Source organism: Oryctolagus cuniculus, chromosome 14 (genome assembly GCF_964237555.1).
Source record: "Oryctolagus cuniculus chromosome 14, mOryCun1.1, whole genome shotgun sequence".
NCBI lineage: Eukaryota > Metazoa > Chordata > Mammalia > Lagomorpha > Leporidae > Oryctolagus > Oryctolagus cuniculus.
Genome location: NC_091445.1, coordinates 35,945,064 through 35,964,367, shown reverse-complemented (window position 1 = coordinate 35,964,367; position 19,304 = coordinate 35,945,064). Strand labels below are relative to the sequence as shown.

At 38.5% G+C, this 19,304-nt stretch overlaps 1 pseudogene; it reads left to right on the top strand.

Moving 5' to 3' along the window:
* LOC138845149 (mothers against decapentaplegic homolog 5-like) overlaps nt 1–18,875 on the top strand; it is an 85,043-nt pseudogene extending 66,168 nt beyond the window's left edge.
* The last annotated feature ends 429 nt before the right edge of the window (nt 18,876–19,304 follow it).

Here is a 19,304-nt window from a genome sequence, read left to right as displayed (position 1 = left end):
TAGTACAGGAAGCTCACAGAACCCCTAATAAACACGACCAAAAGAGATCCTCACCACGACACATTGTAATTAAACTCTCCACAGTGAAACATAAAGAAAAGATCCTAAAATGTGCAAGAGAGAAACGTCAGATTACTCTCAGAGGATCTCCAATCAGACTCACAGCAGACTTCTCATCAGAAACTCTACAAGCTAGGAGGGAATGGCGAGATATAGCCCAGGTACTAAGAGAGAACAACTGCCAGCCCAGAATATTATATCCTGCAAAGCTATCATTTGTGAATGAAGGTGAAATAAAGACTTTTCATAGCAAACAGAAATTGAAAGAATTTGTTGCCACTCGTCCAGCCCTGCAACAGATGCTTAAAGATGTGTTACACACAGAAACAAAGAAACACGGTCATCAATATGAAAGAAGGTAAAGGAAGGAAACCAAGGAAGGAAAGCTCACAGCGAAAGATCACAGGGAATTCAAAGCATATATTAGAACTTATCTTTGGCAAATGGCAGGGCAAATTTACCACTTTTCATTAGTCACATTGAACGTTAATGGCCTGAACTGTCCAGTTAAAAGACACCGATTGGCTGATTGGGTTAAGGAACAAAACCCATCTATTTGCTGCTTACAAGAAACTCATCTTTCCAACAAAGATCCATACAGACTGAAAGTGAAAGGCTGGAAAAAGATATACCATGCCAACAAAAATGAAAAAAGAGCGGGCGTAGCCATCTTAATTTCAGACAACATAAACTTTACCACAAAAACCGTTAAGAGAGACAAAGAGGGACACTACATAATGATTAAGGGATCAATTCAACAGGAAGATATAACAATTATCAATGTATATGCACCTAACTACAGGGCACCGGTTTATCTAAAAGATTTATTAATGGACTTAAAGGGAGACTTAGACCCCAATCCAATAGTACTGGGGGACTTCAATACTCCACTCTCAGAAATAGACAGATCAATAGGACAGATCAACAAGGATACAGTAGATTTAAACGACACTATAGCCCAAATGGATCTAACAGATATATACAGAACTTTCAATCCTACAGCTAAAGATTTTACATTCTTCTCAGCAGTACATGGAACCTTCTCTAGGATAGACCACATACTAGGCCATAAAGCAAGTCTCAGCAAATTTAAAAGAATTAGAATCATAATATGCAGCTTCTCAGACCATAAAGGAATGAAGTTGGAAATTAGCAACTCAGGAATCCCTAGAGCATATGCAAACACATGGAGATTGAACAACATGCTCCTGAATGAACAATGGGTCATAGAAGAAATTAAACGAGAAATCAAAAACTTTCTGGAAGTAAATGAGGATAACAGCACAACATACCAAAACTTATGGGACGCAACAAAAGCAGTGTTAAGAGGAAAGTTTATATCAATAGGTGCCTACATCAAGAAATTGGAAAGGCACCAAATAGATGAGCTTTCAATTCACCTCAAGGATCTAGAAAACCTACAGCAAACCAGACCCAAATCTAGTAGGAGAAGAGAAATAATTAAAATCAGAGAAGAAATCAACAGGATTGAATCAAGAAAAACATTCCAAAAAATCAGCCAAACGAGGAGCTGCTTTTTTGAAAAAATAAACGAAATTGACACCCCATTGGCCCAACTAACTAAAAAAAGAAGAGAAAAGACCCAAATCAATAAAATCAGAGATGAAAAAGGAAATGTAACAACAGACACCACAGAAATAAAAAGAATCATCAGAAATTACTACAAGGACTTCTATGCCAGCAAACAGGGAAACCTATCAGAAATGGATAGATTCCTGGACACATGCAACCTACCTAAAATGAAGCAGGAAGACATAGAAAACCTAAACAGACCCATAACTGAGACAGAAATTGAAACAGTAATAAAGGCCCTCCCAACAAAGGAAAGCCCAGGACCAGATGGATTCACTGCTGAATTCTACCAGACATTTAAAGAAGAACTGACTCCAATTCTTCTCAAACTATTCAGAACAATCGAAGAAGAGGGAATCCTCCCAAATTCTTCCTATGAAGCCAGCATCACCTTGATTCCTAAGCCAGAAAAAGATGCAGCATTGAAAGAGAATTACAGACCAATATCCCTGATGAACATAGATGCAAAAATCCTCAATAAAATTCTCACCAATAGAATGCAACAACACATCAGAAAGATCATCCACCCAGACCAAGTGGGATTTATCCCTGGTATGCAGGGATGGTTTAATGTGCGCAAGACAATCAATATGATACACCACATTAACAGACTGCAGAAGAAAAACCATTTGATTATCTCAATAGATGCCGAGAAAGCATTTGATAAAATACAACACCCGTTCATGATGAAAACTCTAAGCAAACTGGGTATGGAAGGAACATTCCTCAATACAATCAAAGCAATCTATGAAAAACCCACGGCCAACATCCTATTGAATGGGGAAAAGTTGGAAGCATTTCCACTGAGATCTGGTACCAGACAGGGATGCCCACTCTCACCACTGCTATTCAATATAGTTCTGGAGGTTCTAGCCAGAGCTATTAGGCAAGAAAAAGAAATTAAAGGGATACAACTTGGGAAGGAAGAAGTCAAACTATCCCTCTTTGCAGATTATATGATTCTTTATTTAGGGGACCCAAAGAACTCTACTAAGAGACTATTGGAACTCATAGAAGATTTTGGCAAAGTAGCAGGATATAAAATCAATGCACAAAAATCAACAGCCTTTGTATACACAGACAATGCCATGGCTGAGGAAGAACTTCTAAGATGAATCCCATTCACAATAGCTACAAAAACAATCAAATACCTTGGAGTAAACTTAACCAAGCATGTTAAAGATCTCTACGATGAAAATTACAAAACCTTAAAGAAAGAAATAGAAGAGGATACCAAGAAATGGAAAAATCTTCCATGCTCATGGATTGGAAGAATCAATATCATCAAAATGTCCATTCTCCCAAAAGCAATTTATAAATTCAATGCAATACCAATCAAGCTACCGAAGACCTTCTTCTCAGATCTGGAAAAATTGGTGCTGAAATTTATATGGAGGCACAAGAGACCTCAAATAGCTAAAGCAATCTTGTACAACAAAAACAAAGCGGGAGGCATCACAATACCAGATTTCAGGACATACTACAGGGCAGTTGTAATTAAAACAGCATGGTACTGGTACAGAAACAGATGGATAGACCAATGGAACAGAATAGAAACACCAGAAATCAATCCAAACATCTACAGCCAACTTATATTGATCAAGGATCTAAAACCAATCCCTGGAGTAAGGACAGTCTATTCAATCAATGGTGCTGGGAAAACTGGATTTCCACGTGCAGAAGCATGAAGCAAGACCCCTACCTTACGCCTTACACAAAAATCCACTCAACATGTATTAAAGACCTAAATCTATGACCTGACACCATCAAGTTACTAGAGAACATTGGAGAAACCCTTCAAGATATTGGCACAGGCAAAGAATTTCTGGAAAAGACCCGGGAGGCACAGGCAGTCAAAGCCAAAATTAACTATTGGGATTGCATCAAATTGAGAAGTTTCTGTACTACAAAAGAAACAGGAGAGTGAAGAGACAACCGACAGAATGGGAAAAAATATTTGCAAACTATGCAACAGATAAAGGGTTAATTACCAGAATCTACAAAGAGATCAAGAAACTCCACAAAAACAAAACCAACAACCCACTTAAGAGATGGGCCAAGGACCTCAATAGACATTTATCAAAAGAGGAAATCCAAATGGCCAACAGGCACATGAAAAAATGTTCAAGGTCATTAGTAATCAGGGAAATGCAAATCAAAACCACAATGAGGTTCCACCTCACCCCGGTTAGAATGGCTCACATGCAGAAATCTACCAACAACACATGCTGGCGAGAATGTGGGGAAAAAGGGACACTAACCCACTGTTGGTGGGAATGCAAACTGGTCAAGCCACTATGGAAGTCAGTCTGGAGATTCCTCAGAAACCTGAAGATAACCCTACTGTTCGACCCAGCCATCCCACTCCTTGGAATTTACCCAAAGGAATTTAAATTGGCAAACAGAAAAGCGTTCTGCACCCTAATGTTTATTGCAGCTCAATTCACAATAGCTAAGACCTGGAACCAACCTAAATGCCCATCAACGGTAGAATGGATAAAGAAATTATGGGATATGTACTCTTTAGAATACTATACCGCAGTAAGAAACAACAAAATCCAGTCATTTGCAACAAAATGGAGGAATCTGGAACACATCATGCTGAGTGAAATAAGCCAGTCCCAAAGGGACAAATACCATATGTTCTCCCTGATTGGTGACAACTGACTGAACACCAAAAAGGAAACCTCCTGAAGTGAAACGGACACTATGAGAAACGGTGACTTGATCAGCATAGCCCTGACTGTTAATGAACAACTTAATACATTATCCCTCTTAGTAGTTTTTTTGTCTGTTCTACTTAATATGACTGGTTTAATTCTGTAATTAATACACAGTTATTCTTAAGTGTTGAAAATTAAGTGAAATGTGATCCCTGTTAAACATAAGAGTGGGAATAAGAGAGGGAAGAGATGTATAATTTGGGACATGCTCAAGCTGACTTGCCCCAAATGGTAGAGTTAGAAACATACTAGGGGATTCCAATTCAATCCCATCAAGATGGCATGTACCAATGCCATCTCACTATTCCAAGTGATCAATTTCAGTTCACAATTGATCATAATGAAAGTTCTAAGAGTCAAAGGGAGCACATAAACAAGTCTAGTACCTGCTAACACTAACCGATGGAATAAATAAAGGGGAGAGTGATCCAACATGGGAAGTGAGATACTCAGCAGACTCATAGAATGGCAGATGTCCTAAATAGCACTCTGGCCTCAGAATCAGCCCTAAAGGCATTCCAATCTGGCTGAAAAGCCCATGAGAGTATTTCAGGCATGGAAAGCCAAGACACTCTGGCAAAAGATCTCTGTGAGTGAGATCCCAGTGGAAAGAACAGGTCTTCAAAGAAGGAGGTACCTTTCTCTGAAGGGAGGAGAGAACCTCCACTTTGACTATGACCTTGTCTGAACAAGATAAGAATCGGAGAACTCAGAGGGCTTCCATAGCCTTGGAAACTCATGACCGGAGCATAGGGAGACTACTGATGCCATAGACAGGAGTGTCGATTGGTAAAGTCAACAACAGGAGTCACTGTGCACTTACTCCTCATGTAGGATCTCTGTCCTTAATGTACTGTGTATTGAGATTTAATGCTATAACGAGTACTCAAACAATATATTTCACTTTGTGTTTTTATGGGGGTGCAAACTGTTGAAATCTTTACTTAATGCATACTAAACTGATCCTCTGTAAAAAAAAAAAAAAAAGAAATTGTCAACTCCCAACTTGACTCTCACTGGGATTAAACATGACAATAGGTCTGATCTGATTTCATCATCATTTAAAAAAAATCATCTATTTTTTAGCAAACTGTTGAAATCCTTACTTAATGTATACTAAGCTGATCTTCTGTATATTAAGATAATTGAAAATGAATCTTGATGTGAATGGAAGGGGAGAGGGAGTGGGAAAGGGGAGGGTAGTGGGTGGGAGGGACAGTATGTGGGGGAAGCCATTGTAATCCATAAATCGTACTTTGGAAATTTATATTCATTAAATAAAAGTTAAAAAAAAAGACCTAAATCTACGACCTGACACCATCAAGTTACTAGAGAACATTGGAGAAACCCTTCAAGATATTGGCACAGGCAAAGAATTTTTGGAAAAGACCCGGGAGGCCCAGGCAGTCAAAGCCAAAATCAACTATTGGGATTGCATCAAATTGAGAAGTTTCTGTACTACAAAAGAAACAGGAGAGTGAAGAGACAACCGACAGAATGGGAAAAAATATTTGCAAACTATGCAACAGATAAAGGGTTAATTACCAGAATCTACAAAGAGATCAAGAAACTCCACAAAAACAAAACCAACAACCCACTTAAGAGATGGGCCAAGGACCTCAATAGACATTTATCAAAAGAGGAAATCCAAATGGCCAACAGGCACATGAAAAAATGTTCAAGGTCATTAGTAATCAGGGAAATGCAAATCAAAACCACAATGAGGTTCCACCTCACCCCGGTTAGAATGGCTCACATGCAGAAATCTACCAACAACACATGCTGGCGAGAATGTGGGGAAAAAGGGACACTAACCCACTGTTGGTGGGAATGCAAACTGGTCAAGCCACTATGGAAGTCAGTCTGGAGATTCCTCAGAAACCTGAAGATAACCCTACTGTTCGACCCAGCCATCCCACTCCTTGGAATTTACCCAAAGGAATTTAAATTGGCAAACAGAAAAGCGGTCTGCACCCTAATGTTTATTGCAGCTCAATTCACAATAGCTAAGACCTGGAACCAACCTAAATGCCCATCAACGGTAGAATGGATAAAGAAATTATGGGATATGTACTCTTTAGAATACTATACCACAGTAAGAAACAACGAAATCCAGTCATTTGCAACAAAATGGAGGAATCTGGAACACATCATGCTGAGTGAAATAAGCCAGTCCCAAAGGGACAAATACCATATGTTCTCCCTGATCGGTGACAACTGACTGAACACCAAAAAGGAAACCTCCTGAAGTGAAACGGACACTATGAGAAACGGTGACTTGATCAGCATAGCCCTGACTGTTAATGAACAACTTAATACATTATCCCTCTTAGTAGTTTTTTTGTCTGTTCTACTTAATATGACTGGTTTAATTCTGTAATTAATACACAGTTATTCTTAAGTGTTGAAAATTAACTGAAATGTGATCCCTGTTAAACATAAGAGTGGGAATAAGAGAGGGAAGAGATGTATAATTTGGGACATGCTCAAGCTGACTTGCCCCAAATGGTAGAGTTAGAAACATACCAGGGGATTCCAATTCAATCCCATCAAGATGGCATGTACCAATGCCATCTCACTATTCCAAGTGATCAATTTCAGTTCACAATTGATCATAATGAAAGTTCTAAGAGTCAAAGGGAGCACATAAACAAGTCTAGTGCCTGCTAACACTAACTGATAGAATAAATAAAGGGGAGAGTGATCCAACATGGGAAGCGAGATACTCAGCAGACTCATAGAATGGTGGATGTCCTAAATAGCACTCTGGCCTCAGAATCAGCCCTAAAGGCATTCCAATCTGGCTGAAAAGCCCATGAGAGTATTTCAGGCATGGAAAGCCAAGACACTCTGGCAAAAGATCTTTGTGAGTGAGATCCCAGTGGAAAGAACAGGTCTTCATAGAAGGAGGTACCTTTCTCTGAAGGGAGGAGAGAACCTCCACTTTGACTATGACCTTGTCTAAACAAGATAAGAGTCGGAGAACTCAGAGGGCTTCCATAGCCTTGGAAACTCATGACCGGAGCATAGGGAGACTACTGATGCCATAGACAGGAGTGTCGATTGGTAAAGTCAACAACAGGAGTCACGGTGCACTTACTCCTCATGTAGGATCTCTGTCCTTAATGTGCTGTGCATTGAGATTTAATGCTATAACGAGTACTCAAACAATATATTTCACTTTGTGTTTCTATGGGGGTGCAAACTGTTGAAATCTTTACTTAATGTATACTAAACTGATCTTCTGTAAAAAAAAAAAAGAAATTATCAATTCCCAACTTGACTCTCACTGGGATTAAACATGACAATAGGTCTGATCTGATTTCATCATCATTTAAAAAAATCATCTATTATTTTCCACTTTATGTTTCTGTGTGGGAGCAAACTGTTGAAATCCTTACTTAATGTACACTAAGCTGATCTTCTGTATATTAAGATAATTGAAAATAATCTTGATGTTAATGGAAGGGGATAGGGAGTGGGAAAGGGGAGGGATGTGGGTGGGAGGGACGGTATTGGGGGGAAGCCATTGTAATCCATAAGTCGTACTTTGGAAATTTATATTCATTAAATAAAAGTTAAAAAAATGCAAATATACCATGTTGCCCATGGTTACTGTAGTATTCTGTGCAGAAATATCAAATGTGTAGGGTTTTTGTATCCAGTTCCCTCCATTGCAGTCAGACGCAAGAAAACAAAAAGTTACATGTTAAAATTCCTTCCAAACTGAAAAGTCCATGGATAATTTCCAAAAAAAACACAAACACACACCGAGGCTGTAGCAAGATCTGGGATGAGTTAGCCACAACCAAACTGGAGATTTCCAGTTTGATCCAGCCATATCCGGACAAAGTGTTGTGTAGGGTATTTGTATCCAGGTCTCTGCATGCATTCAGTAGGAAGAAAACAAAAGTTACCTGCTGAAATGCATTAAAAACCATAAAGTCCATGGATAATGTCCAGAAAACGCAAGCAAACACAGAGGCTGTAGCAAGATCTTGGTTTTGAGTTAGCCACAACAGAACTGTATATTTCTGCTTTGATCCAGGAATATTGGAAAAAGTCTTGTGGAATTCCAGTGAAATAGACCCAGAAAATCACAGTCAAACTGCTTTTGGGGAAAAGTAAAATTCTTCTCTTTGGGAACTGCCTTCAATGTTTTGTTTACAAATAGAAGTATCATGTTTCCCAAGCTTAGAATTCTGGCTACAAAACTCTAATGTGTATGATTTTAGTATCCAGTTACCTCCATTGCATTCAGCAGCCAAAAAACAAAATGTTACATGCTAAAATTCATTCAAACCGTGAAGTCCATGGATAATGTCCAGAAAATACAAAGAAACACAGAGTCTGTAGCAAGATCTTGGATTGAGTTAGCCAGAACTGAACTGGATATTTCTGGTTTGATCCAGGCATATCCAGACAAAGTGTTGTGGAATTCGGGTGAAACTGACCCAGAAATTCACAGGCAAACCTGTTTTGGAGAAAGATAAAATACTTCTGATTGGCAAGTGTCTTTAATTTCATGTACACAAACATAAATATTATGTTTCCTGTGGTTACTGTAGCATTCTGCCTAGAAATCTCAAATATGTAGGGTTTTTGTATCCAGTTCCCTTCATTGCAATCAGCAGCAAGAAAACAAAATGTTACATGCTATAATTCATTCCAAACTGTGAAGTCCATGGATAATGTCCAGAAAACACTAACAAACACAGACGCTGTAGAAAAATCTGGGACTGAGTTAGCCAGAACCGAACTGGATATTTCTGGTTTGATCCAGGCATATCCGGACAAAGTGTTGTTGAATTCGGGTGACACTGTTGCAGAAAATTACAGGCAAACTAGTTTTCGAGAAAAGTAATATACTTCACTTTGGGAAATGCCTTCAATGTTATGTTTACAAACACAAATATCATGTTGCCCAAGGTTACTGTAGCATTCTGCCTAGAAACCTAAAATGGGTAGGGTTTTTGTATCCAGTTCCTACCATTGCAGGCAGCAGTAAGAAAACAATATGTTACATACTAAAATTCATTGCAAAACGTGAAGTCCAAGGATAATGTCCAGAAAAACAAAGAAACACAGAGGCTGTAGCAAGATCTCACATTGAGATAGGCAAAACCGAACGGGATATTTCCTGTTTGATCCAGCCATATTCGGACAAAGTGTTGTGGAATTCAGGAGAAATGGACCCAGAAAATCAGTCAAACTGGTTTTGGAGAAAAGTAAAATTTTCTCTTTCGGAAGTGTCTTCAATGTCATGATTACAAACAAATAATTCATGTTGCCCATGGGTATTGTAGCATTCTGCCTAGAAAACTCGAATGTGTATTGTTTTTGTATCCAGTTCCTTCCATTGCATTCAGCAGTGAGAAAACAAAATGTTACATGCTAAAATTCATTCCAAACTGTGAAGTCCATGGATAATGTCAAGAACACACAAAGAAACACAGAGGCTGTAGCAAGATCTGCGATTGAGTTAGCCAGAACAGAAATGCATATTTATTGTTTGATTTAGCCATACTGGAAAAGTGTTGTGGAATTGCTGAAATGGATCCAGAAAATCACAGTCAAACTGGTTTTGGAAAAAAGTATAATTCTTTTCTTTCGCAAGTGTCTTCAATGTCTTGTTACAAACAAATAATTCATGTTACCCATGGTTACTGTAACATCTTCTCATCAACAAGTGTAGTCAATGTCATGTTTACAAACAAATATATCATGTTGCCCATGGTTACGTCCGTAATTTTCTCCTTAGAAAATGAATGTGTATTGTTTTTGTATCCAGTTCCCTCCGTTGCATTCAGCAGCAAGAAAACAAAATGTTACATGCTAAAATTCATTCCAAACCGTGAAGGCCATGGATAATGTCCAGAAAACACAAACAAACACAGAGGCTGTAGCAAGATATCGGATTGATTTAACAACAACCGTATGGGATATTTCCTGTTTGATCCAGCTATATCCGGAGAACGTGCTGTGGAATTCGAGTGAAATGGACCCAGAAAATCACAGTCAAACTGGTTTTGGAGAAAAGTAAAATTCTTCTCTTTTGGAAGTGCCTTCAATGTTATGTTTCCAAACAAATATATGATGTTGCCCATGGTTACTATAGCATTCTGCCTAGATAACTCGACTGTGTAGGGTTTTTGTATCGATTTCCCTCCATTGCAGTCAGCAGTAAGAAAACAAAATGTTACATGCTAAAATTAATCCCAAACCATGAAGTCCATGTATAACGTCCAGAAAACACAAACACACACAGAAGCTGTAGCAAGATCTTGGATCGAGTTAGCAACAACCGAATGGGATATTTCAGGGTGGATCCAGCCATATCTGGAAAAAGTGTTGTGGAATTCGGGTGAAATGGATCCAGAAAATCAGAGTCAAACTGGTTTGGAGAAAATTAAAATTCTTCTCATCAGCAAGTGTCATCAATGTCATGTTTACAAACAAATACATCATGTTGCCCACAGTTACTGTAGTATTCTGCCTACAAAATTCGAATGTGTAGGGTTTTTGTACCCAGTTTCCTCCATTGGAGTCAGCAGCAAGAAAACAAAGTGTTACATGCTAAAATTCATTGCAAACCATGAATTCCAAGGATAACCTCTAGAAAACACAAGCAAACACAGAGGCTGTAGCAAGATCTGGGATTGAGTTACCCAGAACCGAACTGGATATTTCCGGTTTGATCCAGCCATATCCGGACAAAATTTTGTGGAATTTGGGTGAAATAGACCCCGAAAATCACAGTCAAACTGGTTTTGGAGAAAAGTAAAATTCTTCTCATCAGCAAGTGTCTTCAATGTCATGTATACAAACAAATAATTCATGTTGCCCACGGTTATTGTAGCATTCTGCCTAGAAAACTCAAATGTGTAAGGTTTTATACCTAATTCCCTCCATTGCAGTCAGCAGCAAGAAAACAAAATATTACATGCTAATATTCATTGCAATCCATGACGTCCATGGATAATGTCCAGAAAACAAAGAATCACTGAGGCTGTAGCAAGATCTGGGATTGAGTTAGCTAGAACTGAACCGGATATTTCCGGTGTGATCCAGCCATATCCAGACAAAGTGTTGTGGAATTCGGGTGAAATGAACCCATAAAATCACAGTCAAACTGGTTTTGGAGAAAAGTAAAATTCTTCTCTTTCAGAAGTGCCTTCAATGTCATGTTTACAAACAAATATATCAAGTTGCCCAAAGTTATTGTAGTATTATGCCTAGAAAACTCGAATGTGTAGGATTTTTATCCAGTTCCCTCCATTGCATTCAGCAACAAGAAAACCAAATGTTACATGCTAATATTCATTGCAAACCGTGAAGTTCTTGGATAACTTCCAGAAAACCCAAACAAACACTGAGGCTGTAGAAAGATCTGGATTTGAGTTAGCCACAATGAACCAGATATTTCCGGTGTGATCCAGCCATATCTGGACAAAGTGTTGTGGAATTTGTGTGAAATGAACCCAGAAAGTCACAGTCAAACTGGTTTTGGAGAAAAGTAAAATTCTTCTCATTCGGAAGTGCCTTCAATGGTATGTTTCCAAACAAATATATTGTTGCCCATGGTTACTATAGCATTCTGCCTAGATAACTCAACTGTGTAGGGTTTTTGTATCCAGTTCCCTCTGTTGCAGTCAGCAGCAAGAAAACAAAATGTTACATGCTAACATTCATCCCAAACCGTGAAGTCCATGGATAACGTCCGGCAAACACAAACAAACAAACACAGAAGCTGTAGCAAGATGTGGGATTGAGTTAGCCACAAATGAACCGGACATTTTCTGTTTGATCCTGCCATATCCGGACAAAGTGTTGTGGAAATTGTGTGAAATGGACCCAGAAAATCATAGTCAAACTGGATTTGAAGAAAAGTAAAATTCTTCTCTTTCGGAAGTGCCTTCAATGTCATGTTTACAAACAAATAATTCATGTTGCCCATGGTTATTGTAGCATTCTGCCTAGAACTTGAATGTGTATTGTTTTTGTATGCAGTTCAATCCATTGCATTCAGCAGCAAGAAAACAAAATGTTACATCCTAAAATTCATTCCAAATCATGAAGTCCATGGATAACATCCAGAAAGAGAAAGAAACTCTGGGGCTCTAGCAAGATCTGGGATTCAGTTAGCCACTACTGAACCGGATATTTGCAGTTTGATCCAGCCATATCTGGCAAACTCTTGTGGAATTCAGGTGAAATGGACCCAGAAAATCACAGTCAAACTGGTTTTGGAGAAAAGTAAAATTTCCCTCATTGGGATTTGCCTTCAATGTCATGGTCACAAACAAATAATTCATGTTGCCCATGGTTACTGAAGCATTCTGCCTAGAAAACTTGAATGTATAGAGTATTTGTATCCAGTTCACTCCATTGGAGTCAGCAGCAAGAAAACAAAATGTTACATGTTAATATTCAATGCAAACCATGAAGTCCATGGATAACATCCAGAAAACACAAACAACACAGAGGCTCTAGCAAGATCTGGGATTGAGTTAGCCAGAATCGAACCGGATATTTCCTTTTTGATCCAGCCATATCCGGACAAATTGTTGTTGAATTTGGGTGAAATGGACCAGAAAATCACAATTCAAACAGGTTTTGGAGAAATGTAAAATTCTTCTCTTTCGGAAGTGCCTTCAGTGTTATGTTTAGAAACAAATATACCATGTTAACCACTGTTATTTTAGTATTCTGCCTAGAAAAATTGATTGTGTAGGGTTTTTGTATCCAGTTCCCTCCATTGCAGTCAGCAGCAAGAAACAAAATGTTACATGATAAATTTCATTCCAAACTGTGAAGTCCATGGATAACGTCCAGAAAACATATACAAACACAGAGGCTATAGCAAGATCTGGGATTGAGTTAGCCACCACTAAACCGGATATTTGCTGTTTGATACAGCTATATCCAGAGAAAGTGTTTTGGAATTCAGGTGAAATGACCTAGAAAATCACAGTCAAACTGTTTTTGGAAAAAAGTAAAATTCTTCTCTTTCAAAAGTGCCTTCAATGTTATGTTTACAAGCAAATATATCATGTTACCCACTATTATTTTAGTATTTTGCCTAGAAACTCAAATGTGTAGGGTTTTTGTATGCAGTTCCCTCCATTGCATTCAGCAGCAAGAACACAAGTTAAATGCTAAAATTCATTGCAAATCATGAAGTCCATGGATAATGTCCAGAAAACACAAACACAGAAGCTGTAGGGAGATGTGGGATTGAGTTAGCCACCACCGAACGGGATATTTCCTGTTTGATCCAGCCATATCAGGAGAAAGCGCTGTGGAAATGTGTGAAATGGACCCAGAAAAACACAGAAAAACTAGTTTTGGGAAAAGTAAAATTCTTCCCTTTCAGAAATGCCTTCAATGTTATGTTTAGAAACAAATATATCAATTTATCCACTGTTATGTTAGTATTCTGCCTAGAAAACTCAAATGTGTCGGGTGTTTGTATCCAGTTCCCGCCATTGCAGTCAGAAGTAAGAAAACGATATATTACATGCTCAAATACATTCAAAACCGTGAAGTCCATGGATAATGTCTAATAAACACAAAGAAACACAGAGACTGTAGCAAGATCTGGGATTGAGTTAGCCATAACTGAACCGGGTATTTCCTGTTTGATCCAGCCATATCCGGACAAAGTGTTGTGGAATTCGGGTGAAATAGACTCAGAAAATCACCATCAAACTGGTTTTGGAGAAAAGTAAAATTCTTGTCTTTGGGAAGTGCCTTCAATGTCATGTTTACAAACAAATAATTCATGTTGCCCATGGTTACTGTAGCATTCTGCCTAGAAAACATGAATGTGTATTGTTTTTGTATCTAGTTCCCTCCATTGTAGTCAGCAACAAAAAAACCAATTGTTACATGCTAATATTCATTGCAAACCATGAAGTTCATGGATAATGTCCAGAACACACAAACACACACAGAGGCTGTAGCAAGATCTGGGATTGAGTGAGCCACAAATGAACTGGATATTTCCAGTTTGATGCAGCCATATCTGGACAAAGTGCTGTGGAATTTGGGTGAAATGGACCCAGAAAATCAGGTCAAACTGGTTTTGGAGAAAAGTAAAATTCTTCTCATCAGCAAGTGTCTTCAATGTCATGTTTACATCAAATAATTCATGTTGCCCATGGTTACTGAAGCATTCTGCCTAGACATCTTGTATGCGTATTGTTTTTGTATCCAGTTCCCTCCATCGCAATCAGCAGCAAGAAAACAAGTTAAATGCTGAGATTCATTGCCAACCGTGAAGTCCATGAATAGCGTCCAGAACACAGAAACAAACATAGAAGCTGTAGCAAGATCTTGGATTGAGTTAGCAACAACTGAACGGGATATTTCCTGTTTGATCCAGCAATATTCTGACAAACTGTTGTGGAATTCGGGTGAAATGGACCCAGAAAATCACAGTCAAACTGGTTTTGGAGAAAAGTAAAATTTTCTCTTTCGGAAGTGTCTTCAATGTCATGATTACAAACAAATAATTCATGTTGCCCATGGGTATTGTAGCATTCTGCCTATAAAACTCGAAAATGTATCCAGTTCCCTCCATTCAGTCAGCATTAAGAAAACAAAATGTTACATGCTACCATTCATTGCAAACCGTGAAGTCCATTGATAATGTCTAGAAAACACAAGCAAACACAGAGGCTGTAGCATGAAATGGGATTGAGTCAGCCAGAAACGAATCGGATATTTCCAGTTTGATCCAGCCATATCCGGACAAAGTGTTGTTGAATTCAGGTGAAATGGACCCTGAACATCACAGTCAAACTGGCTTTGGAGAAAAGTAAAATTCTTCTCATCAGCAAGTGTCTTCAATGTCATGTATACAAACAAATAATTCATGTTGCCCATGGTTATTGTAGCATTCTGCCTAGAAATACGTATGTGTAGGGTTTCTGTACCTAGTTCCCTCCATTGCAGTCAGCAGCAGGAAAACAAAGTGTTACAGGCTAACCTTCTTTGCAAACCATGAAGTCCATGGATATCGTCCAGAAAACACAAGCAAACAAAGAGGCTGTAGCAAGAAATGGGATTGAGTCAGCCAACCGAACCGGATATTTCCAGTTTGCTCCAGCCATATCCGGACAAAGTGTTGTGGAATTCGGGTGAAATCGACCCTGAACATCACAGTCAAACTGGTTTTGGAGAAAAGTAAAATTCTTCTCATCAGCAAGTGTCTTCCATGTCATCTTTACAAACAAATAATTTATGTTGCCCACGGTTACTGTAGCATTCTGCCTAGAAAACTGGAATGTGTAGGGTTTTTGTATCCAGTTGCCTCCATTGCAGTCATCAGCAAGAAAATAAAATATGGCATGTGAAAATTCATTACAAACCATGAAGTCCATGGATATCGTCCAGAAAACACAAACAAACACCGAGGCTGTAGCAAGATCTGGGATTGAGTTAGCCACAACCAAACTGGATATTTCTGGTTTGATCCAGCCATATCCGGATAAAGTGTTGTGGAATTTGGGTGAAATGGACCCAAAAATCACACTCAAACTGGCTTTGGAGAAAAGTAAAATTCTTCTCATCAGCAAGTGTCTTCAATGTCATGTATACAAACAAATAATTCATGTTGCCCATGGTTACTGTAGCATTCTACCTAGAAAACTCCAGTGTGTAGGCTTTTTATATCCAGTTCCTCCATTGCAGTCAACAGCAAGAAAATAAAATATTCCATACTAATATTCTATGCAAACCTTGAAGTCCATGGGTAACATAAGAAAACAAAAAGAAACCCTGACTGTAGTAAGATCTGGGATTGAGTTAGCCACAACCCAACCAGATACTTCCGGTTTGATCCAGCCATATCCAGACAAAGTGTTGTGGAATTTGGGTGAAATGGACCCCGAAAATCACAGTCAATCTGGTTTTGGAGAAAAGTAAAATTCTTCTCATCAGCAAGTGTCTTCAATGTCATGTATACAAACAAATAATTCATGTTGCCCATGGTTACTGTTGCATTCTGCCTAGAAAATAGGTATGCGTAGGGTTTTTGTACCTAGTTCCCTCCATTGCAGTCAGCAGCAAGAAAACAAAATGTTAAATGCTGAAATTCATTGCAAAACGTGTAGTCCATGGATAATGTCTAGAAAACACAAACAAACAGCAGCAGCAATATCTGGGATTGAGTGAGACAGAACTAAACCGGATATTTCTGGTTTGATCCAGCCATATCCGGACAAAGTATTGTGGAATTCGGGTGAAATGGACTCTGATCATCACAGTCAAACTGGTTTTGGAGAAAAGTAAAATTCTTCTCATCAGCAAGTGTCTTCAATGTCATGTTTACATCAAATAATTCATGTTGCCCATGGTTACTGAAGCATTCTGCCTAGACATCTTGTATGCGTATTGTTTTTGTATCCAGTTCCCTCCATCGCAATCAGCAGCAAGAAAACAAGTTAAATGCAGAAATTCATTGCAAACCGTGAAGTCCATGGATAACGTCCAGAACACACAAACAAACACCGAGGCTGTAGCATGATCTTGGATTGTGTTAGCAGTAACTGATCGGAATATATCCTGATTGATTCAGGCATATCTGGACAAAGTGTTGTGGAATTTGGGTGAAATGGACCCAGAAAATCACAGTCAAACTGGTTTTGGAGAAAAATAAAATTCTTCTCTTTCGGAAGTGCCTTAAATGTTATGTTTACAAGCAAATAATTCATGTTTCCCATGGTTACTGTAGCATTTTGCCTAGAAAACTCGAATGTGGATTGTTTTTGTATCCAGTTCCCTCCATTGCAATCAGAAGCAAGAAAACAAGTTACATACTGAAATTCATTGCAAACCGTGAAGTCCATGGATAAAGTCCAGAAAACACAAACAAACACAGAAGCTGTAGGGAGATGTGGGATTGAGTTAGCCACCACCGAACGGGATATTTCCTGTTTGATCCAGCCATATCAGGAGAAAGTGCTGTGGAATTTGGGTGAAATGTACCCTGAAAATCACAGACAAACTGGTTTTGGAGAAAAGTTAAATTCTTCCCTTTCAGAAATGCCTTCAATGTTATGTTTAGAAACAAATATACCAATTTACCCAATGTTATTTTAGTATTCTGACTAGAAAACACGAATGTGTTGGGTGTTTGTATCCAGTTCCCGCCATTGCAGTCAGAAGTAAGAAAACAATATATTACATGCTCAAATACATTCAAAACCATGAAGTCCATGGATAACGTCCAATAAACACAAACACACACCAAGGCTGTAGCAAGATCTGGGATTGAGTTAGTCATAACTGAACCGGGTGTTTCCTATTTGATCCAGCCATATCCAGACAAAGTGTTGTGGAATTCGGGTGAAATGGACCCCGAAAATCACCGTAAAACTGGTTTTAGAGAAAAGTAAAATTCTTGTCTTTGGAAAGTGCCTTCAATGTCATGTTTACAAACAAATAATTCATGTTGCCCATGGTTACTGTAGCATTCTGCCTAGAAAACTCGAATGTGTATTGTTTTTGTATCTAGTTCCCTCCATTGTAGTCAGCAACAAGAAAACCAAATGTTACATGCTAATATTCATTGCAAACCATGAAGTTCATGGATAATGTCCAGAACACAGAAACACACACAGAGGCTGTAGCAAGATCTGGGATTGAGTGAGCCACAAATGAACTGGATATTTCCAGTTTGATCCAGCCATATCCAGACAAAGTGTTGTGGAATTTGGGTGAAATGGACCCAGAAAATCAGGTCAAACTGGTTTTGGAGAAAAGTAAAATTCTTCTCATTAGCCCATGCCTTCAATGTCATGTTCACAAATATATCATGTTGCCCACTGTTATTTTAGTATTCTGCCTAGAAAAATCAAATGTGTAGGTTTTTTGTATCCAGTTCCCTCCATTCAATCAGCAGCAAGAAACGAAATGTTACATGCTAAAATCATTCCAAACCATGAAGTCCATGGATAATGTCCAGAAAACACAAAAAAACACAGAACCTGTAGCGAGATTGAGACTGAGTTAGAACCTAACCAGATATTTCCTGTTTGATCCAGCCATATCAGGACAAAGTGCTGTGGAATTCGGGTGAAATGGATCTAGAAAATCAGGTCAAACTGGTTTTGGAGAAAAGTGAAATTCTTCTCATCAGCAAGTGTCTTCAATGTCATGTATACAAACAAATAATTCATGTTGCTCATGGTTACTGTAGTATTCTGTGTATAAAACTCGAATGTGTATTGTTTTTGTATGCAGTTCAATCCCTTGCATTCAGCATCAAGAAAACAAGTTAAATGCAGAAATTCATTGCCAACTGTGAAGTCCATGGATAGCGTCCAGAACACAGAAACAAACACAGAAGCTGTAGCAAGATCTTGGATTGAGTTAGCAACAACTGAACGGGATATTCCCTGTTTGATCCCGCCATATTTGGATAAAGTGTTGTGGAATTCAGGTGAAATGGACCCAGAAAATCACAGTCAAACTGGTTTTGGAGAAAAGTAAAATTCTTCTCTTTCCGAAATGCTTTCAATGTATGTTTACAAACAAATATATCCTGTTGCCCACTGTTATTTTAGTACTCGGCCTAGAAAAATTGATTGTGTAGGGTTTTTGTATCCAGTTCCCTCCATTGCAGTCAGCAGCAAGAAAACAAAATGTTACATGCTCATATTTATTGCAAACCGTGGAGTCCATGGATATCGTCCAGAAAACACAAACAAACAATGAGGCTGTAGCAAGATCTGGGATTGAGTCAACCAGTACTGAACCGGATATTTATGGTTTGATCCAGCCATATCCGGATAAAGTGTTGTGGAATTCAGGTGAAATGGATCCAGAAAATCACAGTCCAACTGGTTTTGGAGAAAAGTAAAATTCTTCTCATCAGCAAGTGTCTTCAATGTCATGTATACAAACAAATAATTCATGTTG